Source organism: Triticum aestivum, chromosome 7B, assembly GCF_018294505.1.
Source record: "Triticum aestivum cultivar Chinese Spring chromosome 7B, IWGSC CS RefSeq v2.1, whole genome shotgun sequence".
NCBI lineage: Eukaryota > Viridiplantae > Streptophyta > Magnoliopsida > Poales > Poaceae > Triticum > Triticum aestivum.
The window spans coordinates 473,177,205-473,199,209 of record NC_057813.1 but is presented as its reverse complement, the minus strand read 5'-3'; positions in this window follow the sequence as shown (position 1 = coordinate 473,199,209).

Sequence of the window (22,005 nt, the reverse complement as noted above, 5' to 3'; positions counted from 1 at the left end):
GAAAGGGGTTGTCGGCCGTCGTGCGCTGCACCGCGATGTAGGTGTTGCACTGAGCCGGCGTGCTGGCGGCCTGTGTACCAAGCTTCAAAGAAAAGAATTCTCCCCACAACTCGAGGGTGGGGAGAACGCCGAGGAAGCCTTCGCACAGAGTGGCGAAGGCGGAGAGCAGCACCACCACATTTGGAGTAAGGTGGTGCGGTTGGAGGCTATGGAACTCCAGGAACGAGCGGAAGAACCCGCTCGCCGGCAGCCCCAGGCCGCGCATGAAGTGCGAGCGGAAGACGACCCGCTCGCCCAACTCCAGCGCGGGCCGGGTCTCTCCCGCCGGCGCGGGGCGGGCGCGTACGAGGTCCGCACTAGGAAAACGGCGGGTCCGGCGGAGGAAGTCGATGTGTTCCGCCTCCACATCCGAACCGTCCCACACGCCGGAGCGCGTGGTGGGGGCTGCGGCGGAGGAAGAGCTCATCGCCGTGGGGTGAGGTGCTTTTGCTCGCGGCGGAGGAAGAAGAGAAGGCAGGAGAGTGGGGGGGAGGATGCGCGTGCGGTGCCGTCCTGCTCCCCCCTGCCTATTTATAGCCCTGTGGGCTGAGGAGCCGAGGGGGCGGGCGTGGGATTAACTGCGCACGAAGCCCACGCCGCCCCACGATTTACCCCACGAAGTTACTGCGCGCAGTAACAACATGGGGAAGCCAACCGTTCGCAGCCACAGCGGATCCGTTCGGATGCCGAGGCGCGGTAGTGGCGGGCCCCGCCTGACGGCCCGTCCCGTCGCGTGCGTGGGCAAGCAGACTATCCTCTCCACGTGGTGCCACGCGATAGGACCGCCTCGGTGGCAACAGGGAAGCGTATCCAATACGCCGCCCGATTTCCCGCTGCAACTTACAAACAGCGGCCCCTCGATGAACAAAATCCGACTTCGGCAAGTCGGCCAACATGAAGACGACGGCCGGGTCTCAGAGTCTGCATGGGGAAGTTTGAAACTGTTAAAGCCCCATGAGGCGACGTCCGCGGGGCTTCACCAGCTTCGGGGACTATTGTCGGAGTAATGGGCCACGGGTAGGCTGACCCGGGACCCTGGATCTTTCAAGACATCAGGGCCGGTCGTGCCCCTTCAGCCGAGTCCCAGCCGGCGACCTCCAGAGAGGCCGAGCCCCAGCTGGGGATCTCCAGAAAAGCCGGGTCCCAGCTGGCGACCTCCAGAGAGGCCGAGTCCCAGCTGGCGACCTCCAGAGAGGCCGAGACCCAGCTGGTGATCTCCAGAAAAGCCGAGTCCCAGAAGCCGACTCCAAGCTGGCGACCTCCACGGACACCGACTATGGGAGTCGGCCCATGGCGCTTCACCAAGCCCGATGCGGGGTACGGCCACGATGTGGCCATCCCTCCCTGCCTACGAGGGACTGGCATGGCTACAGTGAGCCGTATCGCCGGAAGATCTCCGGCGAGGCGCGGCACTGTTGCCATGCCAGCCCTGACCTCAGCCACAGTGCGCGACGCACTGTGCCCATGACGTCAACCTGTACGACCCGAAGACCACGGGGCCGCCTGTCAGTGGGTGGGCCGAAGGCGGCCAGAGTGCCCGAAGACGGCCCTGTGGGAGTCGGCCGTCTCCCCTCCAGGGCCCCACAAGCCATTAACCAGATTAGATGGGGAGTGGTGACAGTGATCGCCTGATAGACGGCGGCACTGTTGCCACGACCCGATGACCAAGCCTGCGTCATCAGGAGCACCGCACAGTGTCAAGCCTGTCCGCGGGACCCACCAGTCGGCGGGCCCCAGAAGCCGGCGGGAAAGGCGGCGACCTGAGAGACAGACGGCTGGGGCCCGCGCCCAGCCGGATTACCATTGTACCCCCGGGGGTAGGCCTATATAAACCCCCCGGGGCACCAATGCAAAGGGTTCGGATCTTGATAGAGTTAGACCGGATAGCCCAGGGAGGGAGAGACTAGCCTTGCTCTCTCCTGCCTCATGAAGGCAGCTCTAGGAGGCAGCCATTGTAGCCTTTTCCACTTGAGTGATCAATGTGGAGACCCCGCAGAGCAGCAGTAGGGGTGTTATTCTCCCCGGCAGGAGCCCCGAAGCTGGGTAAGATTCGCCAGCGTGCATGCTATGCCTCACTCCCGTTTCCAGGCGCACCGGGCGACGTTCAACTCGTCCCCCTAGAAGGAGCCACCATTGAGCACTCTTTCGCCAAGCCCGAAAGGTATGGAGTTTAGATCCGCATAGAGTTCAAACTATGGAAACAAGTACCCGTTTAAGGGTAAATTGCTTACCTCGCCGGCTTGACGTGCGAGCTGATCCGCGATCTTCGTAGCGGCTGCGAGACCTCGGCGCCCTTGACCAGCACCCTCCATGCATCTTCATACATAGTGTCGAAGAGCCTGCTCAACGTCTGTGCTGTGCCGATCAAACTCCCACAAGTTGAAAGCCCGTTGTTGGCACGGGAGAATCCGGCGATGAGCATGACCTGGACTACGTTAACAAGCTTGAGCTTCTTGTTCACCAGGGTTTGGACACAGATTGGAGTTCCGGTCAGCTCCTCCGAATCGCCCCATGTCAGGCCCTTCTCTTTCCAGGAGGAGCCGTGGGATGCCAGATCTGAATTCGGGGCCGCTGCCCATTCAGGGTCACGCGGCTCGGTGACATAGACCACCCCGATTGCCACCCTTTGATGGTTTCCACGAAGGCGCCCTCAAGCCAAGTGATGTTGGACATCTTGCCCACCATGGCACCTCCGCATTCCGCTTGGCGGCCGCCCACTACCTTCGGCTTGACATTAAAAGTCTTTATCCTAAGCCAAAGTGGGGTGGATGCAGAGGAAGCCTCGCACACGACGATAAACGCTGAGATGTTGAGATTAAAATTTGGGCCAGATCATGGAAATCCAGGCCATAGTAGAACATGAGCCCCCGAACAAATGGGTGGAGTGGGAAGCCCAGTCCATGGAGGAAATGGGGAAGGAACACCACCCTCTCATGGGGCCTGGGGGTGGGGATGATCTGCCCCTCGTCGGGGAGCCGGTGCGCGATATCACTGGACAAATATCCGGCCTTGCGCAGCTTTTTGATGTACCCCTCCGTGACGGAGGAGGCCATCCACTTGCCTCCCGCTCCGGACATGGTTGGAGAAGGTTGAGGTGAGATGTGCGGACTTGGGCGCTGGAGCTCGAGTGCGCGGAGATGGATAAGCAAAGGAGGAAAAAGGCGTAGGTAAAAAGGTGGATCCTTATCCCCTTATATATTAGCAGACGAAGCTATGCGTCCCCACCGGCCTGGTAAAACTCGCTTATCTCCCAAGCGCTGCAATCAATGGCGCGGTTGGGTTACCCACGCTCGTATTGATGAGAATCCCGGAATAAGGGGACACGATCTCTGCTTTGACAAGACGTGCCAAGGAAACCGCTTCGCTATACGCGCTGAGGTGGAACAATAAAAACAATTCGAATAAAGGCTTGGCCATAGTGTGATGTCATGCCACGAAATATGTTAGAAAATTGAACTTGTGTAAATATTATTCTCTCTACGGTGGTATGTGGAATTTATTTTGCAGAGCCGGACACTATCCTGGTGTTCAAAACCTTCTATGAATTATTCGGAGGAGGAACCCGCCTTGCAATGCCAAAGACAATATGCGCGTCAGACTCGTCGTCATTGAAGCCTGGTTCAGGGGCTACTGAGGGAGTCCTGGACTAGGGGGTGTCTGCATAGCCGAACTATCATCTTTGGCCGGACTCCAAGACTATGAACATACAAGATTGAAGACTTCGTCCCGTTTCCGGATGGGACTTTCCTTGGCGTGGAAGGCAAGCTTGGCGATACGGATATGTAGATCTCCTACCATTGTAACCGACTCTGTGTAACCCTAGCCCTCTCCGGTGTCTATATAAACCGGAGGGTTTTAGTCCGTAGGACGAACAACAATCATACCATAGGCTAGCTTCTAGGGTTTAGCCTCCTTGATCTCGTGGTAGATCTACTCTTGTACTACCCATATCATCAATATTAATCAAGCAGGAGTAGGGTTTTACCTCCACTGAGAGGGCCCGAACCTGGGTAAAAACATCGTGTCCCTTGTCTCCTGTTACCATCCGCCTAGACGCACAGTTCGGGACCCCCTACCCGAGATCCGCCGGTTTTGACACCGACACCTGCGTTGGCAAATCCTGAGATGAAAGAGAAGGGCACGTCAGAGAAGCCGAAGAAAGAGAAGGGCACATCGGAGAAGCCGGCGAAGCAAAAGATGAAAGCGAACGGCAATGGAGCCGGTCGCCATCAAGAGAATCATCCGGTAACGATCGAGATCCTTGTATTCTGTATACTCCCTCCTTCCCAAGTCTGCATGCAATCCCATAATTTACGGGGCACTTCCTTTTGATCTCGTTTAGTTACAGCCATAACGAACTATCCCTATTTATTGAAGGGAGATGGGTGTGTCTAGAAAGAAAATAAAAAAGGACAAAAAAAGGCTTGCACGAATCTTAGCATACAATTAATGACATAGGACTTAGATGTGCAATAAAATCAAGGTTATCATCTCTGTTTATATGCCTTAAAATTTGGAAATTGCTAATTTTTTGGCATAGGCTTTCTAAATGAGTTCTTAGTCTCTAGTGATTGAAACTGTTGGTGATTGCCCTTAATTTTGCATGGTCTTTACTAATTGATCTTTTTGAATCTGAGGGGAACTAAGGAGTATGTGCTCTTGAATGCTTCCAATGGAACTGCTACATTCCTTTTTTGAGATTATCTATAAACTATTGATCTTCTGATCATGTATGCAATTATTTTCTTAAGCGTGACGCCTGAAACTTTAGTAGTGTACATAGACCAAAGTCTGCTCTTTCTACTAAAAATCTATACTATTATCAGTCAATTTGCCGACAGAGATAGCTTGTTTTTCTATGTCTGGTGTTCATTATATGGCCTATAAGCTCTATGATTTCATGCAGTACTGTAGAGCACAATTTTGATATTGGCATAGGTTAGATCTAGTCAGTTCTATGCGTGTTTAAATGAATACCAACAAAATCTAATCACACTATTTGTACATTCAGGAACTCAGGTTGCTTCTTTGCTGCAATACGAGAAGTTCATAAAAGAATTAAACACACAGCAACTGATGTACATCAAGTTGATTGGACTGGGTGAACTTCTCAAGACTCCTAGAATGAGAATGATACGTCTACTATGCCAGGCCATCGCTTATTCATATGATACAGAGCAGGATGCCTTTATAATTAATGGGAGACCATGTAGGATCACACTAAAAGATGCGGAGCGCATATAACAGGTCTGCCCTACATGGGGAAGAATCATGTCTCTTCAAATCACAACGATACTTTGGAGTTGTGGAAGGAACTGAAAGACCCCAATGACACAAAAGTAACTTTGAAAGGATTGCTAGCCAAGATGAAAGGCGACAGCACACCTAATTTTGTTAGGCCATTTGTCTTGTACACCATAGGCAAATATGTATGCCCAACAACACAGCAGTATGTGGACAACAGATACCTTGGGATTGTTAGAAATGTTGAGACAATAAAGAGCACCAATTTTGGACAGCTTACGCTTGACCATCTTATGGCTAGCGTCAGGAAATTTGTAAATGGTGGAGCAAATCTGGAGGGCAACCTACCACTGCTGCAGGTAATACAATCATTATTAACATACCATACATTTAATTTTATGGAAAAATTTCTAAGCTATTTTTGTTGTAATGTAGACGTGGTATTATGAGAAGTGGGGCGTGCACCAATTGGACTCTACCATCTCGTATGCATCAAAGTTAAGGCCGCTGATCCAAAACCGAAGTGATGAGAAGGCACAGAAGGTTGACAACATAATCAACAAAAATTATATAGGGGTTGGAGAGATAAAGTGTTAGTACTGTGTGCCTGGATTATCTACCATATGTTTTGAATGATACTAACGACACTAACACGCAGTATGTCGATGACCTGCTGCAGCCTTTCAATCTGCCACCAGTTGGGAAGCCGGTCAAACCAAAGAATGACGGTCAGGTAAATGATGAACATCAGGCACAAAATATAAATTGTAACTTTGCAAGTACAATCAAAGTCATATGCTCCTAACTGCTTGTAATTTGCAGGATAAGGCACTCATGGGTCGTGTATTGGCTGATTTGAAAGAAGTTGCCTTCCATTGTGCAGGAGGCGAGTGCACAACAATTTGATAGGATGTGCACCCATGAAAAAAAATGGACGAGTGCCTTAGGCGTACCCTTGCGAACGACAGACGCAAGGACGACCTCACCACAGAATTCAATCTAAGTATACCATTATGAGTTTCTATAAATAATTTTACTATCAATACTCTCCACACTAACACATTTTTTTAAAGAACCACCGCTATGGAATATTTGATGTTGATCGCCCAGGAGTCGAGGACATACAGCTATCTGACCTGGGAATACCTGCGAACCCAATGGAGGTCCCAGGAGAGAATACTACTCACCAGAAAAAACAAAAAGATGACACGGAGGTCATTGCCAAAGGCATTCTGCTAAGGGAATACAAAAAGATTACATGAATGCCCCCAAGAAGAATGTAGCTGAATATTTGCAGCCTACTCCTAGTTTGCAATTGCGAAAGCATTCAAAAACCAAGATTAGCCTTGAAGCTTTCATGGTGATACATATTTTACATCTAACTGATTTTGTTTTAAGTTAACACAGATTTGTAGCTAACATATGATCTTCCACATTTAGGATGAAGAAGACAGAGCTGTTGTTGCAGCTTGCAAGGAGAGACTCAAGAATGTTTCACGGCTTTATAAAGAGGTGGATGCTTCACAGGGTGCTCCGAGTTTGGATTCGTGAAAGCATTCCAAAGCCACCACAAGCCTTGAAGCTTTCCTGGTGATGCACATTTTACAGTTAACTGGTTTTGTTTTTTTTATTTCACGCAGATTGCAAGCTAACAAGTGCTTTATTTCGAATCACAGGAACCTCTGAATTTGAGGCACAATGAGAATGTTCGAAAGGTTGAAGAAAGAAGAAATCAAGATGATGAAGATGTCAGTATTGAGGTGGGGGGAGGTAGGTACCAAAAGCAACCACCGGTCTACCAAGGCTAAGGGAAATAAGGGAGCCAGAAGAGCCCCATGTCTTCCCAGTTGATGAGGACAACTATGATGATTCTTTAGCAAAGCAGCGACAAGATAGTGTGGTTGATTCCATGCTACCAACTCATGCGAGCAGCCGGAAAAGAGTGGCATCTTTATTATTGTGCAATGAAGATTTTGTTCCGTACGATAGTGATAAGAAGAGAAAGAAAAACAGGACTCCATCGGAGTCTACCAACGATTCCAAGGACACAAAGAATACAAAGAGGAAAAACCATGCAAGCAATTTAAAAGATACAGACACTGGTGCTTCGAGGTTGGAGACCGACCTTGACAAGTTTCAACAGATTTACGTGGCCGAAATTGTCAACACCTCAGATCTTGATAAACAATTGGTGGTAATTGATGACATTGTTCTGCTACAGAAGCATTTGCAATGCCTCACCGTGACAGATGTAGGCGAAGATGACAAATGGTTGGGTGATGAAGTAAGATATTTGCCAAATTAGTTTATCAATTTTCTTTTGCACGGTACAATTAACTTGAATTTTGTTTTAGTTGGTTGATGTTGTGATTCAGATCATGCGTCATGACTGGATTGAGTTTACCCTTTGAATTTATCTTATCGGATTGAGTCTTTAAGGATTTGAGAACACTTGATGTATGTCTTGCCGTGCTTATCTATGGTGACAATGGGATATTCACGTGATCTACTTGATGTATGTTTTGGTGATCAACTTGTGGGTTCAGTGACCTTGTGAACTTATGCATAGGGGTTGGCACATGTTTTCGTCTTGACTCTCCGGTAAAAACTTTGGGGCACTCTTTGAAGTACTTTTATGTTGGTTGGATAGGTGAATCTGAGATTGTGTGATGCATATCGTATAATCATGCCCACGGATACTTGAGGTGACAATGGAGTATCTAGGTGACATTAGGGTTTTGGTTGATTTGTGTCTTAAGGTGTTATTCTAGTACGAACTTTATGATAGATCAAACGGAAAGAATAGCTTCGTGTTATTTTACTACGGACTCTTGAATAGATCGATCAGAAAGGATAAGTTTGAGGTGGTTTCGTACCCTACAATAATCTCTTCGTTTGTTCTCCGCTATTAGTGACTTTGGAGTGACTCTTTGTTGCATGTCGAGGGATTGTTATATGATTCCGTTATGTTATTATTGTTGAGAGAACTTGCACTAGTGAAAGTATGAACCCTAGGCCTTGTTTCCTAGCATTGCAATACCGTTTACGCACACTTTTATCATTAGTTACCTTGCTATTTTTATATTTTCAGATTACAAATACCCATATCTACCATCCATATTGCACTTGTATCACCATCTCTTCGCGGAACTAGTGCACCTATACAATTTACCATTGTATTGGGTGTGTTGGGGACACAAGAGACTCTTTGTTATTTGGTTGCAGGGTTGTTTGAGAGAGACCATCTTGATCCTCCCATGGATTGATAAACCTTAGGTCATCCACTTGAGGGAAATTTGCTACTGTCCTACAAACCTCTGCACTTGGAGGCCCAAAATCGTCTACAAGAAGAAGGTTGTGTAGTAGACATCAGGGCACCTCCCCCAAGCTTGGCAGTTGCCAATGGGAGTGCCCATACCCATGTGATTATGTCCTCGGAGGTGGTGAAGTAGGAGTTGTTGATGATGTAGGCTTGTCGTCCATCTTCCAAGGCATAGGCTCACCATCATAGAAGGATGATCGAGTCTCTGGGATCCTCAAATATGCAGCCAAACTCATCCTCTTGAATCTGTATTCATACTCACAGTTTCGGTTTTGCAGGTCATAGATCTGGGCTTGGAGGTGCTCGATTTTCTCTTGAAGCTTGAAGATGGTCTCCCCAATGATCTTGGCATCCAGCTTGTGGTTGTTGGTGAACTCCGCGATCATCATCTGGTTGGCGTTGATTCCACGCTCCACCAAACCTTGGCACTTGAAAACTTGTTGCTCCATGGCTTCGAGCTTTGTCTCCACGCTTCTGGTATGCCTTGGTCCCTCCACATCGCGGATGTGCAGCACCCCCTCACGCATCTCGATGGTTTGAGGGTGTTCCAGCACCTCCGCAAGATAGGGGTTGATAACCCTCTCGAAAAACTTGTCCTTGGGAGCGCTTGGAGACATCATGGTGCTCTAGATCTATCAGAAAAACAGCTCGAAACGAAAATAGAGGATATTTGCGTGATACGGTGGTCAAAACCTTCGGGAGATTATATAATGAATTTTTACCGACCAAAATATGTAACGTACAAGAAAACGGAGTACGGGAGGCACACCAGGTGCCCACGAGACAGGGGGCCCGCCCGGTAAGGGTGGGCACGCCCTCCACCTTCGTGGAGGCCTCGTGTCCTTCCCGGATTACTTCTTGCCTTCCAAAATTCTTAAATATTCCAAAACGGAGAAAAATTGCCATTAGAGTTGTTTTGGAGTCGGTTTACTTAACGTAACACATACCTATTCCTTTTCGGAGTCTGAAACGTTCTGGAAAGTGTCCCTTATGTATTCCTCCGGGGTTACGGTCTCAATAATATTAGTTTCAACATTGATAGGATTACCTGAAATATAATGTTTAATTCTTTGATCGTTCACCACCCTCGGACTTGTGCCTTCAAAGTTGTTGATTTTTATGGCACCTGAACAATATACCTCCTCGATAACGTAAGGACCTTCCCATTTAGAGAGAAGTTTTCCTGCAAAAAATCTTAAACGAGAGTTGAATAGCAACACATAATCACCTACATTAAACTCACGCTTTTGTATTCTTTTGTCATGCCATCTTTTAACTTTTTCTTTGAACAGCTTGGCATTCTCATAGGCTTGGCTTATCCATTCATCAAGTGAGCTAATATCAAATAACCTCTTCTCACTGGCAAGTTTGAAGTCATAGTTGAGCTCTTTAATAGCCCAATATGCTTTATGTTCAAGTTCGAGAGGTAAGTGACATGCTTTTCCATAAACCACCTTATACGGAGACATGCCCATAGGATTTTTATATGCAGTTCTATAGGCCCATAATGCATCATCAAGTTTCTTGGACCAATTCTTTCTAAATCTATTCACAATCTTTTGCAAAATTAATTTGAGCTCTCTATTGCTCAACTCTACTTGACCGCTAGACTGTGGGTGATAAGGAGATGCAATTCTATGATTAACATCATACTTAGCAAGCATCTTACGGAAAGCACCATGAATAAAATGTGAACCACCATCAGTCATGAGATATCTAGGGACTCCAAACCTCGGAAAAATAACTTGCTTAAGCATCTTAATAAAGGTGTTATGATCAACACTACTAGTTGGAATAGCTTCTACCCACTTAGTAACGTAATCAACAACAACTAAAATATGTGTAAATCCATTAGAGGCGGGAAAAGGTCCCATATAATCAAAGCCCCAAACATCAAATGGTTCAATAACAAGAGAATAATTCATAGGCATTTCTTGACGTCTACTAATATTACCAATTCTTTGACATTCATCACAAGACAAGACAAACTTACGAGCATCTTTGAAGAGAGTAGGCCAATAAAAACCGGATTGCAATACCTTATGTGCAGTTCTATCTCCAGTGTGGTGTCCTCCATATGGTTCGGAGTGACACTTGCGTAGGATCTGTTCCTGTTCATGCTCAGATACACAACGTCTAATAACACCATCTACTCCTTTGTAAAGGTGTGGGTCATCCCAGAAGTAATGTCTTAAATCATAAAAGAACTTTTTCTTTTGCTGGTATGTGAAGTTAGGTGGTATAAATTTAGCAACAATGTAATTAGCATAATCAACATACCATGGGGCAGTACGAGAAGCATTAACGACCGCTAATTGTTCATTAGGAAAGCTATCATCGATAGGTAGTGGGTCATCAAGAACATTCTCTAACCTAGACAAGTTGTCTGCAACGGGGTTCTCAGCTCCCTTTCTATCAATAATATGCAAATCAAATTCTTGGAGCAAAAAAACCCATCTAATAAGTCTAGGCTTAGCATCTTTCTTTTCCATAAGATATTTAATAGCAGCATGATCAGTGTGAATAGTAACTTTAGAATCAACAATATAAAGTATGAACTTATCACAAGCAAATACAACTGCTAAGAACTCTTTTTCAGTAGTAGCATAATTTCTTTGGGAACTATCAAGAGTTTTACTAGCATACTGAATAACATTTAACTTCGTATCAACTCTTTGCCCTAGAACAGCACCTACAGCATAATCACTAGCATCACACATAATTTCAAAGGGTAAATTCTAATCAGGTGGCTGAACAATAGGTGCAGTGATCAAAGCTTTCTTAAGTATTTCAAATGCTTCTACACAATCATCATCAAAGACAAAAGGAATATCTTTTTGCAGTAAATTAGTCAGAGGCCTAGAGATTTTAGAAAAGTCCTTAATGAACCTCCTATAAAAACCGGCATGACCAAGGAAACTTCTCATACCTTTTATGTCCTTGGGACATGGCATCTTTTCAATAGCATCAACTTTAGCTCTATCAACTTCAATACCTCTCTCAGAAATCTTATGCCCCAAGACAATGCCTTCATTAACCATAAAGTGGCACTTTTCCCAATTCAAGGCGAGACTAGTGTCTTCACATCTCTGCAAAACTCGATCAAGGTTGCTCAAGCAATCATCAAAATAGGATCCATAAACGGAGAAGTCATCCATGAATACCTCACAAATCTTTTCACAAAAGTCAGAGAATATAGCCATCATGCATCTTTGAAAGGTAGCAGGTGCATTACATAAACCAAAAGGCATACGTCTATAAGCAAAAGTACCGAAAGGGCAAGTAAAAGTAGTTTTTGATTGATCCTCCGCTGACACAGGTATTTGAGAGAAACCAGAATAACCATCTAGAAAGCAAAAATGTGTATGTTTGGATAGTCTTTCTAGCATTTGATCAATAAAAGGTAAAGGGTAATGATCTTTCTTAGTAGCTTTATTTAATTTGCGGAAATCAATTACCATCCTATAACCTGTGATAATTCTTTGCAGGGTCAATTCATCTTTATCATTAGGAACGACAGTAATGCCTCCCTTCTTAGGAACTCAATGGACAGGACTTACCCAATCACTATCAGCAACGGGATAAATTATACCTGCCTCAAGGAGCTTTAGTATCTCCTTTCTTACCACTTCTTTCATCTTAGGATTTAACCGTCGTTAAGGATCTCTAACTGGTTTGGCATCTTTCTCCACTTTTATTTTGTGTTGGCATAGAGTGGGACTAATGCCCTTAAGATCATAGCAGCACAGTGCTTCTTTAGAGTTTTCAATAATCTTTCATCTTCCTGCTCTGAAAGGTTAGCACTAATAATAACAGGATATATCTTCTTTTCATCAAGATAAGCATATTTAAGATTATCAGGTAATGGTTTGAGCTCAAACACGGGATCACCCTTGGGTGGAGGGGGATCCCCTAGGATTTCAACAGGTAAGTTGTGTTTCAGAATAGGACCCTGTTGAAGCAATACTTTATCTATTTCCCTTCTTTCATACATAAACATATCATTTTCATGGTCTAGCAAATATTGTTCTAATGGATCAGTAGGAGGCACGACAATAGAGGCAAGACCAATAATCTCATCCTTAGTAGGTGATTCTTTATCACGAGGTTGTCTATGAAACTTAGCAAAATTAAACTCATGAGACATGTCCCCTAAGCCAATTGTAACAATATCCTTTTCACAATCAATCCTAGCATTAACAGTATTCAAGAAGGGTCTACCAAATATAGTGGGACAAAAGTCATCTTGTGGGGAACCAAGAACAAGAAAATCAGTAGGATATTTAACTTTCCCACACAAGACTTCAACATCTCTAACAATCCCAAATGGCTTAATAGTATCCCTATTGGCAAGCTTAATAGTAACATCAATATCTTCCATTTCATCGGGTGCAATATCATGCATAATTTCTTTATATAAGTCAAAGGGTATTGCACTAGCACTAGCACCCATATCACTAAGCCATGATAACAATGATCTCTTATTTTAACAGAAATAACAGGCATGCCTACAACAGGTCTATGTATCTTAGCATTGGGTCTAGCAATATTAGCAGTTTCACCATAGAAATAAATAACATGCCCATCTATATTATCATCCAAGAGATCTTTAACCATAGCAATACTAAGTTCAACTTTAAATTGCTCAGGGGGTGTATAAGTTCTAGTATTACTCTTACGAACAACAGTTGAAGCTTTAGCATGATCCTTTATCCTAACAAGAAAAGGTGGTTTCTCAACATAAGTAGTAGGAACAATAGGATCATTATAAGTGATAGTCTTTTCTTCAACTGTAATAGGTGCAACTACCTTTACTTCAGTGGGAGGGTTATATTTAAACCACTTCTCCTTACGTAGATCAACATGAGTAGCAAAAGATTCACAAAAAGCAGCTACTATCTCAGAATCAAGTCCATATTTAGCGATAAATCCGCGAAAAGCATCGGTATCCATAAAAAATTTAACACAGTCAAACTTAGGTGTTATACCTGACTCCTTACCATCGTCGGAACCCCAATCTTCAGAGTTGCATTTAATTCTTTCCAATAAATCCCACTTGAATTTAGTAGTCTTTAGTATATAAGAACCAGCATAGGAAGTATCAAGCATGGTGCGATCATTGAGAGAAAGCCGAGCATATAAATTTTGAATAATCATTTCTCTTGAGAGCTCATGATTGGGGCATGAATATAACATTGACTTAAGCCTCCCCCAAGCTTGAGCGATGCTTTCTCCTTCGCGAGGCCAGAAATTATATATGTAATTACGATCACGATGAACAAGATGCATAGGATAGAACTTCTGGTGAAATTCCAACTTCAATCGTTTATAGTTCCAAGATCCCGTATCATCACATAGCCTATACCATGTCAATGCGTCTCCCTTCAAAGATAAAGGGAAGACCTTCCTCTTAACAACATCATCGGGAATACCTACAAGCTTAAATAATCCACAAACTTCATCCACAAAGATAAGGTGTAAATCGGGATGCAATGTTCCATCTCCTGCAAAGGGATTAGCTAGCAGTTTCTCTATCATACCTGCAAGAATCTCAAAGTAAACATTTTCAGTAGGTTCAGTAGGTTGAGGAGCAACTCTTTGCTCTACTGGTCGGGGTGAAGATACCCCGAACAAGTCCCTCAAAGGATTAGTTTCCATAGTAACAAGTGACAGAAAATTTCAGCACACTATATAAATGTTTCCTTACCAAGTTCCACTCACCAAATGCGCTTCACTCCCCGTCAACGGCGCCAGAAAAGAGTCTTGATGACCCACAAGTATAGGGGGTCTATTGTAGTCCTTTCGATAAGTAAGAGTGTCGAACCCAACGAGGAGCAGAAGGAAATGACAAGTGGTTTTCAGTAAGGTATTCTCTGCAAGCACTGAAATAGTAGGTAACAGATAGTTTTGTGATAAGATAATTTATAATGGGTAACAAGCAATGAAAGTAAATAAAGTGCAGCAAGGTGGTCCAATCCTTTTTTTAGCAAAGGACGAGCCTGGACAATTTCTTATAATGAGAAAAGCTCTCTCGAGGACACATGGGAATTATCGTCAAGCTAGTTTTCATCACGCTCATAGGATTCGCGTTCGGTACATTGATAATTTGATATGTGGGTGGACCGGTGCTTGGGTACTGCCCTTTCTTGGACAAGCATCCCACTTATGATTAACCCCTATTGCAAGCATCCGCAACTACAAAAGAAGTATTAAGGTAAACCTAACCATAGCATGAAACTAGTGGATCCAAATCAGCCCCTTACGAAGCAACGCATAAACTAGGATTTAAGCTTCTGTCACTCTAGCAACCCATCATCTACTTATTACTTCCCAATGCCTTCCTCTAGGCCCAAATAATGGTGAAGTGTCATGTAGTCGACGTTCACATAACACCACTAGAGGAGAGGCAACATACATCTCATCAAAATATCGAACGAATACCAAATTCACATGACTACTAATAGCAAGACTTCACCCATGTCCTCAGGAACAAACGTAACTACTCACAAAGCATATTCATGTTCATAATCAGAGGAGTATTCATATGCATTAAGGATCTGAACATATGATCTTCCACCAAATAAACCAATTAGCATCAACTTCAAGGAGTAATCAACACTACTAGTAACCCACAAGTACCAATTTGTGGTTTGATACAAGATTGGATACAAGAGATGAACTAGGGTTTTGAGAGGAGATGGTGATGGTGAATATGTTGATGGAGATTGGCCCCCTCCCGATGAGAGGATCGTTGGTGATGATGATGATGATGATTTCCCCCTCCCGGAGGGAAGTTTCCCCGGCAGAACAGCTCCGTCGGAGCCCTAGATTGGTTCCGCCAAGGTTCCGCCTCGTGGCGGCGGAGTTTCGTTCCGTGAGCTTGCTTATGATTTTTTTTTCAGGGTAAAAGCCTTCATATAGCAGAAGATAGGCACCGGAGGGCCAACAGGGGTCCCAGGAGACAGGGGCGCGCCCAGTAGGGGGGGCACCCTCCTGGCCAGGGTGTGGGCCCCCTCTGGTATTTTCTTCGCTCAATAATTCTTATTAATTCCAAAAATGACTTCCGTGGAGTTTCAGGATTTTTGGAGCTGTGCAGAATAGGTTTCCAATATTTGCTCCTTTTCCAGCCAGAATCCCAGCTGCCGGCATTCTCCCTCTTCATGATAAACCTTGTAAAATAAGAGAGAATAGCCATAAGTATTGTGACATAACGTGTAATAACAGCCCATAATGCAATAAATATCGATATAAAAGCATGATGCAAAATGGACGTATCAATACTCTAGATGCATGCTGCATAGCGGTTGATGTGTGGAGTAATAGTAGTAGATGCAGGCAGGAGTCGGTCTACTTGACATGGACGTGATGCCTATGTTCATGATCATTGCCTTAGTTATCGTCATAACTATGTGCTTTTCTATCAATTGCTTGGCAGTAATTTTTTCACCCACCGTAATATTTGCTATCTTGAGAGAAGCCACTAGTGAAACCTATGGCCCCCGGGTCTCTTTTCCATTATATTGAATCTCATTTACATCTTGCTAGTTTCTGATCTACTATTTTGCAATCTTTTACTTTCAGATCTATAAACCAAAAATATTTCCTTTACCGTTTATCTATCTCTATCAAATCTCACTTTTGCAAGAGACCGTGAAGGGATTGACAACCCCTTTATCGCGTTGGGTGCAAGTTGTTGGTTGTTTGTGCAGGTATTCGGTGACTTGTGCGTTATCTCCTACTAGATTAATACCTTGGATCACCCTTTCCTCTTCAAGGGAAAACCAGCGCAAGCTCAAGAGGTAGCAACCCGCTTGGCATTTTTCTTAGAATTCCTCAGGCGGTCCAACCCCCGATGTTCCATTTCATTTCCTTGATTTACTACTAACATGATTTATTTATTATTCCGCACCGTATTAATATTTGTCATGACATGCTTAAATTTTCAGTCACCACATGCGTATAATTTAATTCATCATGAGCATATGCATTCGGTATACCTTTTGTTCATCATGTTTGCGAGTACATTCAAAAGTACTCACTGGCTTGTCCCTGGCTATTGTCTTGGCCAGATCACGAGACAGGAGCACTACGAAGACACCCCCGCAACCTAGGATTTGAAGATAGCAGCCACACGAGATAGGTGTTATCTAGGTCAGCTGTTCTTGTGGGAATGGAGCCCCACAATGTTGGAGAACCGTGAGTCGCTTTCGTCATCCACCACTAGAAATCATTGTGATATTCATTGGACCTTTATGGTCTTGTACTCTAATTCTTGCAACTGCATGGAATTCTGTATCAAGGAAGTGTCCACCAGCAACACTAATCCTGGGGGTGGTGATGACATAAGGGTCATTTGTTGGGAGTTTATGTCCTGAAAAACCGGCCCTGACATTCCTCTTTGTTCTGATGCATAGCCTGCTTTTGTAACCTGCTTTTGTACCTTACCTGCTTATCCTATATGCTTAGTATAGGTTGGTTAGTGATCCATCGATGACCTCTCACCTTGTCCCTGTTTCCCCCGCTTCACCACTGATGACTCAATCAACGTGATCGACGTCCAGGGACCGACACAGCACATCACACCCACTTGGTTGTATGACACTTCAGGGTTACTATCGAGTGCCGAGGGTGATACCTTGTATAGCACTTCGATGAGATATAAGTAGTGTAGTTAATCGGTTATGGTCTATGGAGGGTGATTCCTCCTTCACCACTACCTGATATCGACTCTGTCGTGCAATCCATCATGAGTGAAGCATCGAGGGTGATTCCTCCTTAGTTCACCTCGACGGTTACATCAAATGGAATCCATCGAGGGTGATTCCTCAGATTCCCCTTTGGTGTTATGGACACACGGTTACTTGACTTTACCCCAAAAACATGATGAGAACGGGTTGGCCCCGAGGGGTACCCACGAGTGATGTGAAGTCAGGTTGACCTAGAGGGTACCCACGAGATAATTACGAGGCACTGCCGGCCACGCAAACCGCCCTGGAGTGGGCTAGGCCTAGCCCTTGTCGTAAGTCCTCGAGACGAGGCGACAGGAGCACTGATCTTCACCGCGCGCTCCCAAGTCACTAACGATATTGGGTATTTGATCTGAGTTGGTTTTGACCTATACGCACTAACCGCCATGCAGGATAAGTTTAAGGCAACCAGTGTCGTATGTTTCTTCCGAAAGCTCACAGACGTCAGTGGTTTAGCGGCGCGCGCCCGGGTGGCCCGCGTAAGCACCTGACTTGTATAAGGAGGTGGTCAATATTGATCCCGGCCGCGTTCACAATATGCAGGATTGCAGAGGGCGATTGGCCCATGACCCCTTCGCATTTAGGATGTAGACCGGCGTGCTAGCCTCTCTTTGAGCCTAGGTAGTTCTACGACATGTTGATCTTCCGAGGCCAGGCATTACCCAGGAAAGTGTGTCCGGCCAGAGATGATTGAGCGTATCGGGTAATGAGGTGCACCCCTATAGGGAAGTTTATCTATTCGAATAGTCGTGTCCACGGTAACAGGACAACTTGGAGTTGTATCCCGATCTATACAGCTAGAACTGGATACTGAGATGTGAAATGGATATATTGGCTATGGGATTGTTTTCTCGCTGGGAGTCGAGGAAGGATCTCTAGGCATTAATACTACAACATGCTTGCTACTTATAATATGCTAATCTGCAGTCTTCTAATGCCGCAAGATGTTCCAAGATGCTAGTATTTGATAGGCTAGGCTTTCCCCCTCTTCTGGCATTTCTGCAGTTCAGTCCAAAGATATAGCCCCATTCCTTTGATGTTGATGCATACTTAGAATAGATCTAATGTAAGTCTTGAGAGTACTTTGGATAAGTACTCACGGTTGGTTTGCTACCCCTTTTCCCTTTATGCGATTATTGTTATCAGATGACGGATCCCAGGAGCCCGCCGCCACTGCCGATGACTACTACTACCCCGACGGAGCCTACTACTACATGGAGGCCGCCGATGACCAAGAGTAGTTAGGAGGCTCCCAGGTAGGAGGCCTTGCCTTTTCGATCTATGTTGCTTTTGTGCTAGCCTTCTTAAGGCAAACTTGTTTAATTTATGTCTATACTCAGATATTGTTGCTTCTTCTGGCTCATTTTTATTCAAGCCCTCGAGGCCCCTAGCTTGTAATATAAAGCTTGTATGACTTTACTTTGTGTCTAGAGTTGTGTTGTGATATCTTCCCGTGAGTTCCTGATCTTGATCGTACACATTTGTGTGGATGATTAGTCTACGATTGAATCCTGGGCATCACAGTAAGCATCTTCTGCCGCCAGCCTAGTCTTAATCCCTCTATGGATGATGTCGCTGTACCCTGAAACTTGTTGGTTGCAAGCTTCCCAGGAACTGTAAACCCTGGTGCCTCCCGACGAACATCGCATACAGGAGTGCACAAGGAGCAACAGTTGAAGCAGCAAGCAATGGAGCAATCAAGGAGCAAACAAAGGAGCACACAAACAATAAGCAATGTAGCAGAAGAGAACTAGTAAGCATGCATGATCATATGGCTAAGCAAGTTCAACCTAGCACTACTATGGTGTCATCCTACCACCACCACATCCAAAAGAGGGTGTCATCCTACCACCGCAAGTTTGTGATCACCCCGAGGATCACTGTGAGGAGTTAGTATATACCACCTCACCAAAATATACAGACGGTCAGATTGTTTTCAAGCCCTAGCGACACAAAATATATGTCATCATCGTCATTGTCATCCTTGTCACCATCGCCATCATCGTAGAGGATCATGCACGCGGTAACCAGTAACAAGCTCTAGTAGTAGTGCTTGCCTAGCCAGCTCCTGAGCCAGATCACCCTGTGGGCGTCTGTCATGGCAACAAACCCAACACCCTGGGCCTTGTTATCTAGCAGGTGGCTCAAAGCTGCTATGAGAGCCTCATCGCTGAAGCCACCTTGCTCCATGATGACACTATACAGGTCAGGGTGGACGCTAATGGCCTTGCTCTCCCTAATGGCGGTTGCCACCTTCTTCACGACCTCGGTCATGCTAGTGAAGACACTGATCTCCTCCTCCATCAGGCCACCCCTCTTCCTCTTCCTATCGAGCACAGGGACATGCTCAAATGGCTTGTCATGGCCATCAAGGAATGCCCCTATGTCCGAGGTGCCTGGGAACGTCGGCATGTGAGAACCGAGAGGCTCACCGGAGCCCATGGCATGCTTGCCGGTAGCCAGCCCGAAGGATAAGATGTGTTGCATTTGGTTGTAGTTCTGGATGGGTGTGTTGAGGAACTCGGCATCTTTGGGATGGTCCTACGAAAGAAGCACAAGCGTTGTTAGTTGCGAGTAGGCAATGTAGTCAATGTGAAAAAGAAGGGGGCGGTGAGCTAACAGCGACATGGCTGGAGTGGTGCTCTGCCTCCAGAATGATTGAGCAAGTATTCCGGTCCCATGAGGCGCCACTAAGGTCTCTGAGCTTGGACACTTGGATCCATCAAGCTCTCCACTTCTTGAGGTGGTTGTACACCAGGGTGGCGGTCACCTCCTGGCCACAGAACTCGAACATCTGCTTCACAACGATGTTCAAGTGCACCTCCTGGAAGCTCTTGTGTTAGGTCATATTTCTCCCTTAGTGGTTTTGGTGATTGATGACAATACTTTTGCGGACTAATCGTGTGCATTGAGCATTTTGAATAATCCATCATATGGCACAAAGACGATTCAAACCCCTCGGAATGTTTATGAATACGGTGTTTTTCTTGTGTTTCATTTTCGGTGGACTTGAGTAGTAGGAACACCTTACTACTAAGAGGGGGTCCGCTTCGGAAAGGTTTTGGGTGGAATCAACACGTGCACTGTCACCTTGCACCCTCTGTCTTTCCCGACTCTTGAGCTTGTCCTTCCTATTTGCTTGGACCTTTTCAGAGCTGCTTAAGCGGTAGTACCGCTCCAGCAGTACTACCGCAGAGCAGTGTGGTCCCTACTTCTGCCTATTTTGGGTGTTCTATAAATGGGCGGTAGTAGAGCGGCAGTTCAGCATGATAGTACCGCTCCAACGGTACTGCGGGCCTAACTACCACCTTACTACCGCGGGTTTACTAGGCATTCTCATGCTAAGCGGAAGTACAGCTCCTCGGCGCAGTATTACCGCTCTAGCGGAACTACCGCTGGCTACTGCCACATGGAGTACCGCTTGTTTGTTGTGTTCTGGACTGGTCTGTCCCATTAGCGAAACTGGAGCGGCAGTTCCTTGCGGTAGTACCGCCCAGAGCGGCACTACCGACCTGTCTCCCTCTACTACCGCGGATTCCATCTGCTGCTCAACAGTAAGCGAAAGTACCGCTAGTAGGAGCGGTAGTACCGCTCCGACGGAACTACCGCCTCCCTGACTTGCTCATTTGTATGCAGCGGCTAGATCTTCCGTGCCAGCGGAAGTAACGCTCACCTGAGCGGTACTACCACTTGTGCACGGGCTGTGGGTGCATAAGGTTGGATTTCATCCCCCACTATATAAGGGAGTCATCTTCCCCAAGTTGACTTACTTCTTCCTGCCCCAAGCTCCATTGTTGCTTAGAAGCTCATTTACGCCCGATCCCTCTCCCTAGCCAATCAAATTTATTGATTCTTTAGGGATTGGTTGAGAAGGCCTAGATCTACACTTCCACCAATTGCGGATCTTGTTACTCTTGGGTGTTTGAGCACCCTAGACGGTTGAGTTCACCTCGGAGCCACATTCCACTATGGTGAAGCTTCGTGGTGTTGTTGGGAGTCTCCAATTCGCGGTTGTGGAGACAGCCCCAACCTTGTTTGTAAAGGTCTGGTTGCCGCCTTCAAGGGCACCACTAGTGGAATCACGACATCTCGCATTGTGTGAGGGAGTGAGGAGAATACGGTGGCCCTGGTGGATTCTTGGGGAGCATCGTGCCTCCACACCGCTCCAACGGAGACGTATGTCCTCTCAAAGGGAAGGAACTTCGGTAACACATCCTCGTCTCCACCGGCTCCACTTGTGGTTACTACTTACCTTTATTTTGTGCAAGCTTACTTGTGGTGCATCCTTTGCTTGCTTGTGTTGTTAGTTTTGCTAGCATCATAAAGGTATCTCACCTAATTGCATATCTAGACAACATATTTGTTGCTAACCCTAATTTGTTAAGAAAAGCTAAAAATTGGTAGTTGCCTATCCCCCCCCCCCCTAGTCAACCATATCAATACTTTCACCTTGTCAGTCCTAACCCCACTAGAGATGAGCTCACATATCTTGTTCAACACGAACGTAAGACTGCCACTTCATATTGTTCCCTCTATCATCCTTCTTTGCCTTTGTGGCTGCCGTCGGTGCAACGGTAGCAGCAGCTGTTGGCTCAACGAGCACAACTGGCACAAAAAGAGAACCACCGGTTGATACCTCAAATACATATGAAT